The sequence below is a fragment of the Apodemus sylvaticus genome, chromosome 2 (assembly GCF_947179515.1).
Source record: "Apodemus sylvaticus chromosome 2, mApoSyl1.1, whole genome shotgun sequence".
Lineage (NCBI taxonomy): Eukaryota > Metazoa > Chordata > Mammalia > Rodentia > Muridae > Apodemus > Apodemus sylvaticus.
In genome coordinates, this window is record NC_067473.1 from 11947174 (window position 1) to 11959761 (window position 12588).

Here is a 12588-nt window from a genome sequence, read left to right on the forward strand (position 1 = left end):
CATCTCAAAAGAATCACAGCAGTATGTTGGTCTGATTATGTTGTGCTTAGTTTAAGAAATTCTTTAATACATAGATTATTTACTAAGCTGTATTGATAGCATACATGCCACGATTGCATAAGAGTTTAACTTTATCACAGGATTTATTCAGATTGAGGGTCAAGCTTTAATTCATGTAGATATTAAGCCCAACTGCCAAAAATATTCAAAAGATTTTTTAAATAACTGTAATTCAAACTTAACCACCACAGCCATTAGTGTCACATTCTGACTTAATTAAGTTAAACAAAAATAACCAAACTATGACTAAAAACAGGGGGAAACATACTAAGCAAGCTTAAAACATAAACATTCACATTTTAAGGACTGGTGTGTAATAGCTTCAAGTGGCTGGGGAAAAACTGCAGTGCTGCTTTTACAGTTGATCAAGAAAGTACCCAAGACTATCTCTATCAAAGCAAGTGATAATCAGAAGAGAAGTAAACTGACTAGTATTTCTGTATTTCATAAGCACAGCAACTCTTTCTTAAAGAACATAACAGGATTTCAGCAGGAAGAGGATTAAGGGTTTTATTTTCCTCAACTGAGGCACAAAATGAGGGTGATTTTTCACATTGGCTTTCATTTCATTTGGCTCAGGTGTCAGAGACCTATATTTATCTTCTAGTGGGCGTGGGTCTGAAGTGCTGGAATGCTCAGGATGTCAATGGCTGTCAGATGTCAGGATAACCTCAAAGATAAATGAATGGTTGAGACCCCTTGCCTCCTCCCAGAATTCTCAGCTGCTCGGCTGTGGAAATGCTATGTTTACTTTCTGTGTCTCCTTCAACAGTCTCCCTGAAGCCAATCTTAAGATCCTGTGACTGGGCAAGCAAGCTGTTCTAAGAAGTTGGTGAGTAGAATTTTTATTTAGGAGTGTAGCTGTCTGTGTCTTTGTAGTTGATATCCTGTTATCTATGAATTAATTATGTGAACTTTCTGAGGTGTGTGCTGTCTGGTATAATAATTAATGTATAATACTTCCCTTAAGAAGTTTATTTGCTTGCAGTTAAGGAGATAGGGACATTTTATTTTGAGCCCTTAGTTTTACATTGCCAAGTCTCCTAATTTGTTCTCTAAGATTTCTTTTTGGGAATTTCATTTTTTTTTTTTTTTGAGAATTTGTGGAAACAGACTTACCCTTGAATTTTATATTTCTTTTTATGTTTCTTTATATTTTCAAAATTTATATTTCATGCCTAAATCTTATTTCATATCTTATTGAAATTTGTTTATGTTTTAGACCTTCCAGAATATTGACATTTTGGTCATATTACTCTAAAATCATGAATTAGACTTTGTATTTTTTTGCTTTAAGTTTGCAAAAAATAGTTCTTACAAATCAGAGAAGAGGCTGAATAGACTTTGTTTACAGGCTCTGAAAGCATTGTTTAGCTTTGTGTCACTCCTGACTTAGAGCATTGAGAAACTCATATTCTTAGCTCGTTAACTCCCAAAAAGAATGGGAAAGACCTATTGATCACTGATAATCACATAATTTACACTGACTGTTGTTTCCCAGATATGTCCTTTGTGAGTCGGTAGAAAATTTGATTTTATAGCAGATATTTTTCTGCAGGTGTGCTTCATTACACTCATGTAAACAATTCTAAAGTTTCAACTTTTCATGAAATAAATTCAACAATGTACTGACTTATGGATTGAATAGCTGCTAGTGCAAAAATGGCAATTCATTCTGACTTCCCTATCTATTTGGCAAAGCTTAGAATGGAATTAGCTGTGTTTCTTTACTGGGAAAAGGTCACTGGCTTTTTGTCTCTGGAGAATGGCTGTGGGGCACGATTGCTTACTTCTGGCTGGTTATTAAAAAAGTTTAGACATCTGTGCCCCTCTCTGGTTGGAAGGAATCTGGATCAAACAGAGACAAACAAGGCACCTGCCTTCTTCTCAGGTGTACCTAAATAATACAAGTGGATTTGTAGATCGGTGAGACTCCTGTGAGCCTGAGAATAGAAAGGAGAAATATCTCTAAATGATGTACCCAGAAGCACTAATTATTTGAAACTGGATCCTTTCAGGAAAGGACAACAACAGCTTTGTAATGGACTGATCTGATAATCTAGAAAGGAAATCAAGCACCACAGTATAGTAGTAACACAATTTGCCTTCGGAAGAAAAGCAAAATAACAAGTTCTAAGTCTCTGAAGGTTGTTTGTTGTTAGGGAAAAAAAACTATTTCAAGTGCTGCAAAGTTAGTGCCTTAGGGGAGTGTATGGCTGGCCATTCGGCAAGTGACAGCAAAAGAGAACATTCTGTAAGACGGTTGACATGACTGAGGCTTACCTTGCTTCTGGAGCCAACTCTTCATTAAGATGAATACTTTAACATTTAATCAGATATTACTAGTGTCTATACATTTACCTTCATAGTTTTTTCTGTTTGATGGGGAAAAAAGTTACAGAATTTAAAATTAAGAATTTCTGCAAACTGGGGGGTCTGTGTGGGTCTCCACCAGGTCCTTATATATAGATATAAATCACCCCATTGCTGGCTTCCAGGTTAGCTTTTTTTTAACGAGGTTACTGAGTATGTGAATGGGTAGGCCTCTGTTTCTTGTGGCTTCTCTTTGACTCTTTCCTTCTTTCTGTTTGTTTGTTTTGTCCATATCCAATGTGTTACTTTCTGTTTTATATTTATATTATATGAATTAGTCATATTACATTATTATCTCTTAGAATCCTGTTTGTTTTCTAATAAGATAAAGAAAGGAAGTGGATCTGGATGGGAGGAGAGGAGTGGGAAGGAGTAGATGATGTAGAAACCATAATCAGGATAATTATGTCAGAAAAAAAATCATTTTTGAATAAAAGGGAAATGTTGTTAAGTAGAAGGAATTTCTGAAAATGGAGAGAAAAATGTGTTTGTAAGTTTCTGTGATTTTCATGATTGCATTGTTTAGAGGGAAGTTATGGTATGCATCACTTTTTACAACTGGGTACCAGAAACAGTGCTTAGTCCTTGAAATTCTTTCTCTTATAAACAGTTGGTGAAAAACAGGAAATGGTCTAAAACTCTAAGTGCACAGGAATGTAGATGGAATTGTAAGTTCAGTAAAGAGTTCCAGTATATCATTTGTTTTGTGTAGAAATATCGGAAGTAGCTAAGACACTGGAAGCAGGTACGAAGGGCTAACAGTCTCCTACAGCCATTTATTTGTTGCTTGTTTCAAGACAGAATCTCTTATATACCAGGCTGGTTTCAAACTCATTATGTAGCTGGAGGCCATGGAACTGCTTATCTCTTTCTCTACGTCCCAAATGCTGGGATTACAGGTATGGGCTTACAAGGCCCTACAGATCAAAGCCTGGGTTTCATGTACACATGCTAAGAAACCTGTTCCACCAAGGAAGCAATACCCTCAGCTCCAATATCCTCTTTAAAAAGAGAAGAACAGGGTAAATTCTATTTTATGTCTTTTACAAATGGACCATGTGCAAAGTTGCGTAGCAGTTTTAGTTGGGTGCTTTGCAATTCTCTACTAAGTAGTTGAAGATGTGATGTGGCCAGAGACCTTTGTCACAGAAGCACTGCCATATGAAAGAAGAAATGACAGAAAACTGGCAATGGAAGCGACATATGAGACAACTTGGCTGCATTCACCAACAACCAGAGCATGATCCTCTGGAAATACACCACTTCGTCCTTCGTGCTTCTAAGGTTTAAAAATGTGATAAGGACAACTTTTAATATTTATTCTTCTTCTTATTATTATTAGTTTTTGTCCTTGTTATATATTTTTTTCAAATATTTCAAGTATAAATTTTATACTTTCAAATTTTTGAAGTAAATTCAAAAGGGTATTGGGCCACAGAGGACGTGTTCTTTGCACTCCCGAAAGCCCTCTCTCTGGTCTGGAGGCTGAGGCAATCACTTTAACGGGCCACATATCCTGGGATACAGAATGAGTCTCTGTCTGGACAAAAGAAAACGGCCATTGCCACAAAAATAGACTATTAATCATCCTATCATGTTTAAAATGTGACTTAATTAAGATCATTTCAATTAGATTACATTTTACTTACATTTTACTTGTCCTTTGTGCAAAGTTTGTTCTCTGTTTGAACTGTAATCAATGCCACCATAAAGTGCACTTGCTTCATCTGATTCTGGGAAGTTGAGAAATGATGTAACTGAATCAGCTTTTGGTACAGTAGTTCCGTGGCTTAGCACCCCAAACATTAAATGAGTACACCAGCCTTTCTCAGAGGTGATCTCGGGGGTGAAGCACAAAGCAGCGGTATTTGGTGGGATTACTGTCTTCTAGACTCACCTATTCATTAATAGAGTACTATGGTGTTTTTGCTAGGCAACATAGAACACCACTAGATTGTCTTGGCCTCTTATAACTATGCGGTATCTTTCCATAAATTCTCAGTTTTGCTAATATAGAATAAAACCTTCCAATGTAGTTAATAAACAAAAACAAAACATTACTGATGGAAACATGGAAAGCATTTGCACGGTTTTCCTCTACTGGTCCCACAAACACTGGAGCAAGCTGCTGGCTGAGAAATGGATCAAACAGGCAATACATAGAGGCGTGAGGAGAGCAGCATAAATAGGGATGGGGCAGAGTTGTTTGCCTCCCTTCCCGATCGAATGTCTGCCTTCCTTTTACAGTGCTAGGGACCTTTTAGAACAATGGAAGGTAGACAACGTTGACTAAGTCCCTGTTCTGAGATTTGTCGGGCTGTGTTGTGAGACTTGGCTGCACACACATTAAGAGATGCACCATGTTGCCCAGAGTAGGTGGGGTTGGCTCAAATGACAGTCTCATAAAGGCAAGGTCCTTCGCAGCCTCGGTCGCTGCAATCAGCAGTATTTCAGCAACCAGCACCCACTAAATAGATTCTTTCTCATTTCAAAATCTAACTGAAGGTTTTCTAATCTGAAATATTCACTGAGGAGTATGATTAGTTAGAGTAAATTAATTGTTTGGGTAATTTAAGAATGAGGTTCTTCCATCTCATGTTTAACAATCTTTGTAAAATATCCACATGCATTATCCATAAAGCACAGAGATCTGTGAAAAATTTTTTGAATAAAATATGAAGTAAGTTGTTAGAGAATTACCTATCTCAGTACCCTTGGCCATAAGGTACTGAGATAGGTTCTTCCTTCCTTCCTTCCTTCCTTCCTTCCTTCCTTCCTTCCTTCCTTCCTTCCTTCCTTCCTTCCTTCCTTCCTTCCTTTCTTCCTTTCTTTTTTCTTTCTTTTTTCTTTCTTCTTTCTTTCTGTCAGATTTGGTGGCATCATTTATAGACATTTATTCATTGACTTTCATTTTTGCATTCACTCAAAATTAATTAATTCTATGATTTACTAGAAGAATGCTCTACAGTTTTTCTGTGCTTCTTATTGGCAACTCATAGTTACTGAACATTCTCCAGTGATTCTCTCCACAAGTTCGCTCTTTAGGCGAGCAGTGTCTGAGACTTTTTTCTCCTGTTTCAGGCAAGACATAAACACTCCTTCTTCCTGGCTCAGTTTTCAACACTTCTTTTGCTACCGGTACCTTTTTCAAGTTCAAATTAATGGAAATATTGAAATTAGTATTTCTTGCGGTTTATCCAAAGATATTCTTGAGAATTTATTGTTTTTTTTTCTCATGTCTGGTTGTGATTTTTCTTGCTTTTATTTTGTGAGTGACCACAGTTTGTACAGTCAGTGGTCTTTCTGGCCTGGCCACATTCTCCTCAGCCTTTTTCTGGGTGTAGTTGCTATGGCTGACTAATGAAAGAGCTCCAACTATCACCTGTTTTTTATTTCCTTTCTTGGTTTCCTTGTAACTCCATTGAAATATAACACAAAGTTTACTCCTTCTGTCTTCTATGCTTTTGTGTGTAGCACCCTTGCCCTGCAGCCTATGACAGTGTAGGGCAAACCATTGTTTTATCAACCAACACTGGGAAACAGAAGGATAAGCAAGGGAAAATACAACCTTTGTAGTGGAGGATAAGCATAAAGCAGTTAACCATAATTATCCCATTCTTTTCCCTAAGTCATTAATATTCCTTTTGAGTGTCCAAGATGCATTTTGTCTTCTCAGATCTCCCATGCACAGCTTCCGTACATAGTAACAGGGGAGCATTTCTGAAGCAGAAGCTCTGTAGAGTAAACAAAAGCAACTGAATCAGTCTGAATGGTCTTTCATTAAAAGAGAATGCTTAGTGGTTATTTTCCATGGCAGAGAAACGAATCTCAGTTTGTTTTCTAAGACTTAGGGACAGCAGCAACTTTCAGCTATTCCCTATTTGTTTTCCTTCAAATGAATCAAATATTAGTAGTGAGGATGAGTCTGCACACAGTTTTAAAGCAATGTCTACTGACTTTTGCAAAGAACTCAGACTAATAGATATTTAAAGTGCTTTTATACACCCACCGCCATTCTTTTTCAAGTTTTCACATTATCTAAGACTACCCCTTGCACCAACCCATCTCCTCAGGGACCTTATCTGAGACCATTGTTTGACCTACATCTTGTAGCTCTGACAACTTCCTAAGAGGTCTACTCTGGGATCTATCTCTATGTCTAGTGCTTGAGTTCAGAGGCCGGCATGCTGCATGTTGTCTCAAAACTGTCCAAATCCTTTCAATATGCATGCTTGCCATTCTGAAATTTCATGGTGGCTGCACTTCCATTAAAATAAGTGAGAAATAACTGCCCAAATCTGTGTGCCTTGTTGTACATAAATCTGTCCTTGCCATCAGTAAAACATATAATTTATACTTTGCATATAAATTATACTCTGTAAATTCTTATATTATAAACAAATAGGTAAAATATATTTATTTGCCCACATTAGATAACCACAATGGAATATGATAACAATTATGCAACTGATTAGTATTTAAATGATTGGTTAAATTATCCTTTTAATTACCATTTTATATAGATGTAAGCTGAGTTTTGGGCAAAGTAGTAAAACTCTCTGTGTCTCTGCTTCTGTACTGTAAAATTGGGCAATAAATGTACCTATTTCATAGGGTAATTCTAGAAAATTAGTATGTTAATGTATATATATATATATATATATATATATACATATATATATATATATAATGCTTATACCAGTGACTTTCATCCATTAATTGATTTAACACACTAATTACAATTTTTTACACTGAATTAAAAGTACCAAATATTAATATTATTTTAAATGATTAAACAGAGAGATCAAAAGACAGAGGCAGGATTCTGCATCTAGAAAACATGTGTTTATTTTAAACTCAGACAGCACTAAGTCCTACCATTTCCTCTGTGTCAGTCATACCTCCTTTTAATCTTGTTAATCAGTCCTCAGACCTGGGATAGTCCCCCATCTAATAACGTGCCATTGCACAATGACCAATTTTGCTGTCATGGTTTTCCATGACTTGTCCATATTTCTGAAACCTATTCCAATATCTTCTTCTTATAGCCACATGCTAAGTCATCTCTTCATTTCCTTCTTAGATTCGATAGCAGCTTACTCTGGCCTTACCTGCAACTGGTTCTATTCAATGGCTGTTCTATTCCTTGACTTAAATATGATAGAATGAAAAGTATTTACTGAAGGAAATTGGCAGTACTGGATGCTATTACATGACCAAGATGTCTTTTAAGCCCATTTCCTTAGTGATTTTGTACTTCTGAAACTCATACATCATACTAAAACCTTACCAAAACCATGCTTCTCCTGCTATATAGTCTGCTGATGTATGTTTTCTTATGCATCTCTTTGAAAAATCTCCTTTGCCACCTACCACGCCCCACTCCACCCTATACCTGGACTTGCTTTCCACAGCCCTCAAGTATGTCATGGCTCCTCCCACCAACTGAGCACCTCCTTCTGCTCTCCCTGGCATTCACTCTCAACACCTGGGAGTGTCTGTCACATTCTCGTGCAATCAATGGTTTAGGACTATACCCTTCAAGTCCCCTGTGATCTACTTGGAGAGGATCCCAGGCTCACACTTATTTGTATTCAAAGTAATGTAATGAATGAATGAATTAATTTCTGTAATCACAGTACTGTGAAGGCTGAGACAAGGTGCATCATCATGGAGTTTGAGTGTAAATAACAGAAGGACATTGTATCTTTAAAAAGTAATAGTTCAGGAACTGGAGAGCTGAGTCACTGGTTTAGAGTGCTTGTTGCTCTTCCAGAGGACCAGGGCTTTATTGCCAGTATCTCCATGGTTGCTCACAACTGTCTGTTATTCCAATTTCAGGGGATCCAGTGCCCTATTCTGGCCTGTGTGGGCACCACACACTTACATACTGTGCAGGCATATATAGAGGCAAAATGCTCATACACCTACAATGAAAAATAAATGAACAATATTATTTTAGAAAAAGAAAGTAAAAAGTAAATTCCAAGCAATGACGGGAATGTAAAGTTCAAACATATTCTTCCAATTTAAACAAGAAATAACTTAAAAGGTACAATAAAAGCCACAGAACCAGAAAATGAAAATAAGAGCAAACAAGTTTAACACGGTATTTGTCTGTGTGCTTGGTGTTAATCTTCCAGTGAGGAGAGACATATCGGAATGTGGCTTGGGTTGCAGGCATGTCTGCCCAGCAGTTGCTTGCTATGTAGGCAAAGGGTTGAGGGCAAGATAAGATTAGGGAAGGACATGCATCACACGAGGAGAGTCATGATCAGAGGTCGAGTTAATTTTAAAAGTTTCCAAGCTATTAGGGATTGGAAAATAAATATAGGACCCAAGGCAGTGAGAAAGCACAGCTTGATTTGACACTGGATTAAACCAAGCTAGGCTTAGTATTCTATTTCTCAAAAACCAGTGAACATTGGAGGACTGACCTTGGTACTCTTGATGCCTGCTTTAAAGTCATTATCATAATTATAATGTAAGATTACTGTCACTGTTGCTTTAAAAATCAGAAATTTGTACCTGTGTTTACTAGGACACAGATTAGTAAAGATTTTAATTTCTTCCAAATATGCCATCTGTCTATTTCTTCTTGAAATGCGATTCAAAAGTTATTATTATGAGTTTGCTTGTTATTAGCTGGAAGGATCTTTTGTTCTCAAACCATATTATACTCTTCTGATGGACATTTCTATAAGAATAATAGAATATCTTAACATTGTGCCCAGGGCTTCTCCCTTGAGTGATGGCTTGCTGGTATAGGTGAACAGTTTCTGTCCTTCTTTTGAAACAGAACCTTGAAAAAGCTCGAAGGTGCTGTATGGCCCCTGAGTAAGTAACCTCTCTCCTAGTGACCTCCTGGTGATTTCCTGACACCACTCTTCCTCTTTGACCAGGGCTTTCCTTCTTAGAAGGCACATTTCGATTTCTTGAAAATTCTCAACACACAGGGCATTTGGAGTCAAGTATACTTAGGGAAGTATCAGCACTGTCTTTGCTGACTACCAGAAAACAGCTGTGGTTGAACTTGTTAATTATTACAAGGAGGTAAAATATAGTATGTGGAAGTGACAGTGACCCAGTGAGAAGTTGCATTGAGTGATTTTTTTTCCATCACTAAAAAAAAAAATACCCGAGTTTATCAAGTTAAAGGGAGATGATGTCATTAGTCTGAGGCTGCAGAGGCTCCATTATTTTTGGATGTTCAGTGAGGCAGAGCATGGGGTGGTACTCTAAGGGGTGGAATTTGTAAGTGTGGAAGCAGGAAGAGAGCAGGAATGCGGTTCTCAACCAGGAGGTAAAGTGAATTTTTAAAAAGGTTAATTTGCTAGAGCAAATGTGCAGAGAAAGAGACACAGGAAAGGGAGAAGAGAAAACCAGTTTATTGCTTCTTACTAATTCTGTCTTCTCAAGTTTCTATGCCTTCACAATATCCCTTTGAATTATGAATGCATGCATGTATTAATCCATTCATGAATTTAGAGCCCTCCTGTCTTAAACACCTCTCAAGTGTCCCAGCTGGAACACTAATTCATAAGATAATGTTTTCAGCACATGAGCTTTTGGGTTCCATTAACATCCAAACAATAACAGAATCTCTGCAATAAATAAAAAATGATGGAATTTAATTGCAGGTGCTAAATTTGGGAAGGAGTACAAAGGTGGGGAGCTGAAGGAGAAGGCGAGATAGGCAATTTTATGTTTGTCTTAATCTTCTCTAGGCAGAGAGAAGACTAGAATGATGCTAAAGCTGTAATTGATAAGGAAGCACTTGTCATAGTGTGTTGAGAAAGAGTCATAGTGACTCTTCTGTGGCTTACCTGTTCATAATTACCCTCTGTTTACATATGATTGTAAGTGGTTTTTTTTTTAGTATTTATTCATTATGATCTCAGAGAGTTATTATCTAGAGAAGAGCATGAAAGTCTCGCTGTGAATGCCAGACCTTGTCTTCTCATAGGACTAGGTCAGCTCTCATGAGTTGACTCTTCTCCATAACACTCTACAAACTTTATGACGTCTGTATATAAAACACAATGGCTACAAGGTTTTAGCAAGATTCTAAGAAAGTTGCTTCATAATTTCCTCCGTAGCCCATAAGATAGACAAAACAAAATACTCAGTGAAATACACTGAGTATTTCAACAGGAAGTGCCATTGTTTTGCTACGCGTGTGATTTTTAAGAGGCACAAGTGATGATCAGTCACTATATGACTTTAAGACACTCACACTGTTCAACAGTATAATAAAGCTGGTGCAAAGGCAATAGTATTTTGCTTTTTACTTCTATATTTATTGCATTCTATCAAAAGCTATTTTGATTAAACTCCATAGCTTGCCTTTTATTTTATTTTTTGATGATAACATCTAAACCAATGAAATGTTCATGCTTTCCATTCAAGGTTTATCCTCTCCCAGGGTGAAGTTCTTCTCTGCTGCTTTAAAGTCTCTATTGTGACTCTATTTTATAAAACCTAACTAACATAACTATTTATTGAACACAGTACTGGTATAGTGATCTTAAAATATTACTTTTTCATTTTAACTTCAAAAAATTAAAATGTAATTGCATCCTTTTCTCCTTCCCTTTCCCCTCTCCAGTGCCCTTTGTGTCCTCTAAGCTCTCTGACTCCCTCTAACACTCTCTCAACTTTATGCCTTCTTTTGCTTGATTTTTATAGTCTATCACACATTTCCATAATTACATAAATACAATCTGATGACTCCTCCTAGAGTTTCATATTGGTGTGCATGTACGTGTGTGTGTTTTGTTGGTGTTTTAGACATGCCGTGTATATACTAAATACATTTAAATGTTAGTGATGCTTAGGTCATATGTTTATTTGTATCCAATACAATCCATAATTGCCCTTTTAATTCTTTACTCTGATTGTTTCAATACTATATTAAAGAATCATATGTTGATTATTCAGTTGACATTTTGTTAGTAGCAATATATAGCATGCATTGCAAATAAACATAAATTTGTATTAGTGATTAGGGAAAATAACATATTACTCTTGGAGTCCTTTTACTTCAGCACAGATTTACATATAGTTACTATTATTTGTATATATCCATTGATTAATATTACTGCCTGCAGTGTTACTACAATAAAAAATGCAAACTTTCTTGGTGGTCAAAGATTATTCTGTATGCCTAGTTTTGCATTAAAGAGTTATTTTAACTGGAAAAAAATACAAATTTCCTTTATGGAATTAATTCTGTGGATGAGTTTTTAAATACCTTGAGTACTTTTAGATAACTATGCAAATTTCTTTGCTTATGTCTACTCTTCATTTCTCCAGTGTCTTAACAGCCTTTTCCTTCAATCAATAAAGCTGTTTTCACCTGTACATTTGGCCTTGTCATTTCTTGGAGAATCTCCTTGTTTTGCACTGCTCGGTTGCTTTCATTCTTATATCTCTCCCTCTTTCATCCTATATATTTAAATAGTCACGAAGTATTTATGTATTGTATACCCTTTCTCTGATAAGATGGTCTAAACATTTGCTATGGAGCCAGAAGTCTATGTAATAGCATTCACTGCTTCCCCTGGAGGTTGGAGAAGGTCTGAATATGTTTCCAGATCCCAGGTGGTATAAACACAATGATGCATATCCCCTGCTTATTGGTCTCTGGCCTTGGGAGGGACTCTGTCTCTTGATGTTTTCTCCAAACTCTTACCTCCTCTATCTCCGATTAACTGCCACCCCCCCAAGACCTTGAAGTTATAGCAAGTTATATTTGAGACACTAAACTCCCGTCCCTGTTCTGCAACAAACTGAAGTTAAGCTTTTTTAGCTAATTCTATCCCTGTTAACCCAAACTAAGAAAATGGAAGAATAAGGGTGCTATTCATGTCATAACTCTAACTGAATCCTTGAAGTCAACTTTTATTACCTCAGATGAATGTTAGTTTTACACTGTCTGTCAAATACACAGAATTGCTGTATGGTAAGTACTAATATCTCTGTTTGTTTTGACCTTTAGTGTTTTAACTGCTTTTACTGAGACTGTTGCTTCATTTCTTATATGGTTCCTGTTGCCACTTTTTTCTCTACCTTGGCTGTTATATCTCAAAGTGTCCTCAGACGTGGGTAGGAAAAGCATGTCTCACATGACAATGACCCTTGAAGTTTGCTTTT

General features: G+C 36.7%; 1 protein-coding gene across 3 annotated transcripts in view; it reads left to right on the forward strand.

Moving 5' to 3' along the window:
• Positions 1 to 770: 770 nt before the first annotated feature.
• Cd36 (CD36 molecule) overlaps positions 771 to 12588 on the forward strand; it is a 91026-nt gene continuing 79208 nt past the window's right edge. For all 3 annotated transcript variants that reach the window (XM_052173115.1, XM_052173125.1, XM_052173119.1), the window contains exon 1: positions 771 to 892. The gene's annotated coding sequence lies outside the window, so the exon portion shown is untranslated. The remainder of the gene's footprint in view (positions 893 to 12588) is intronic.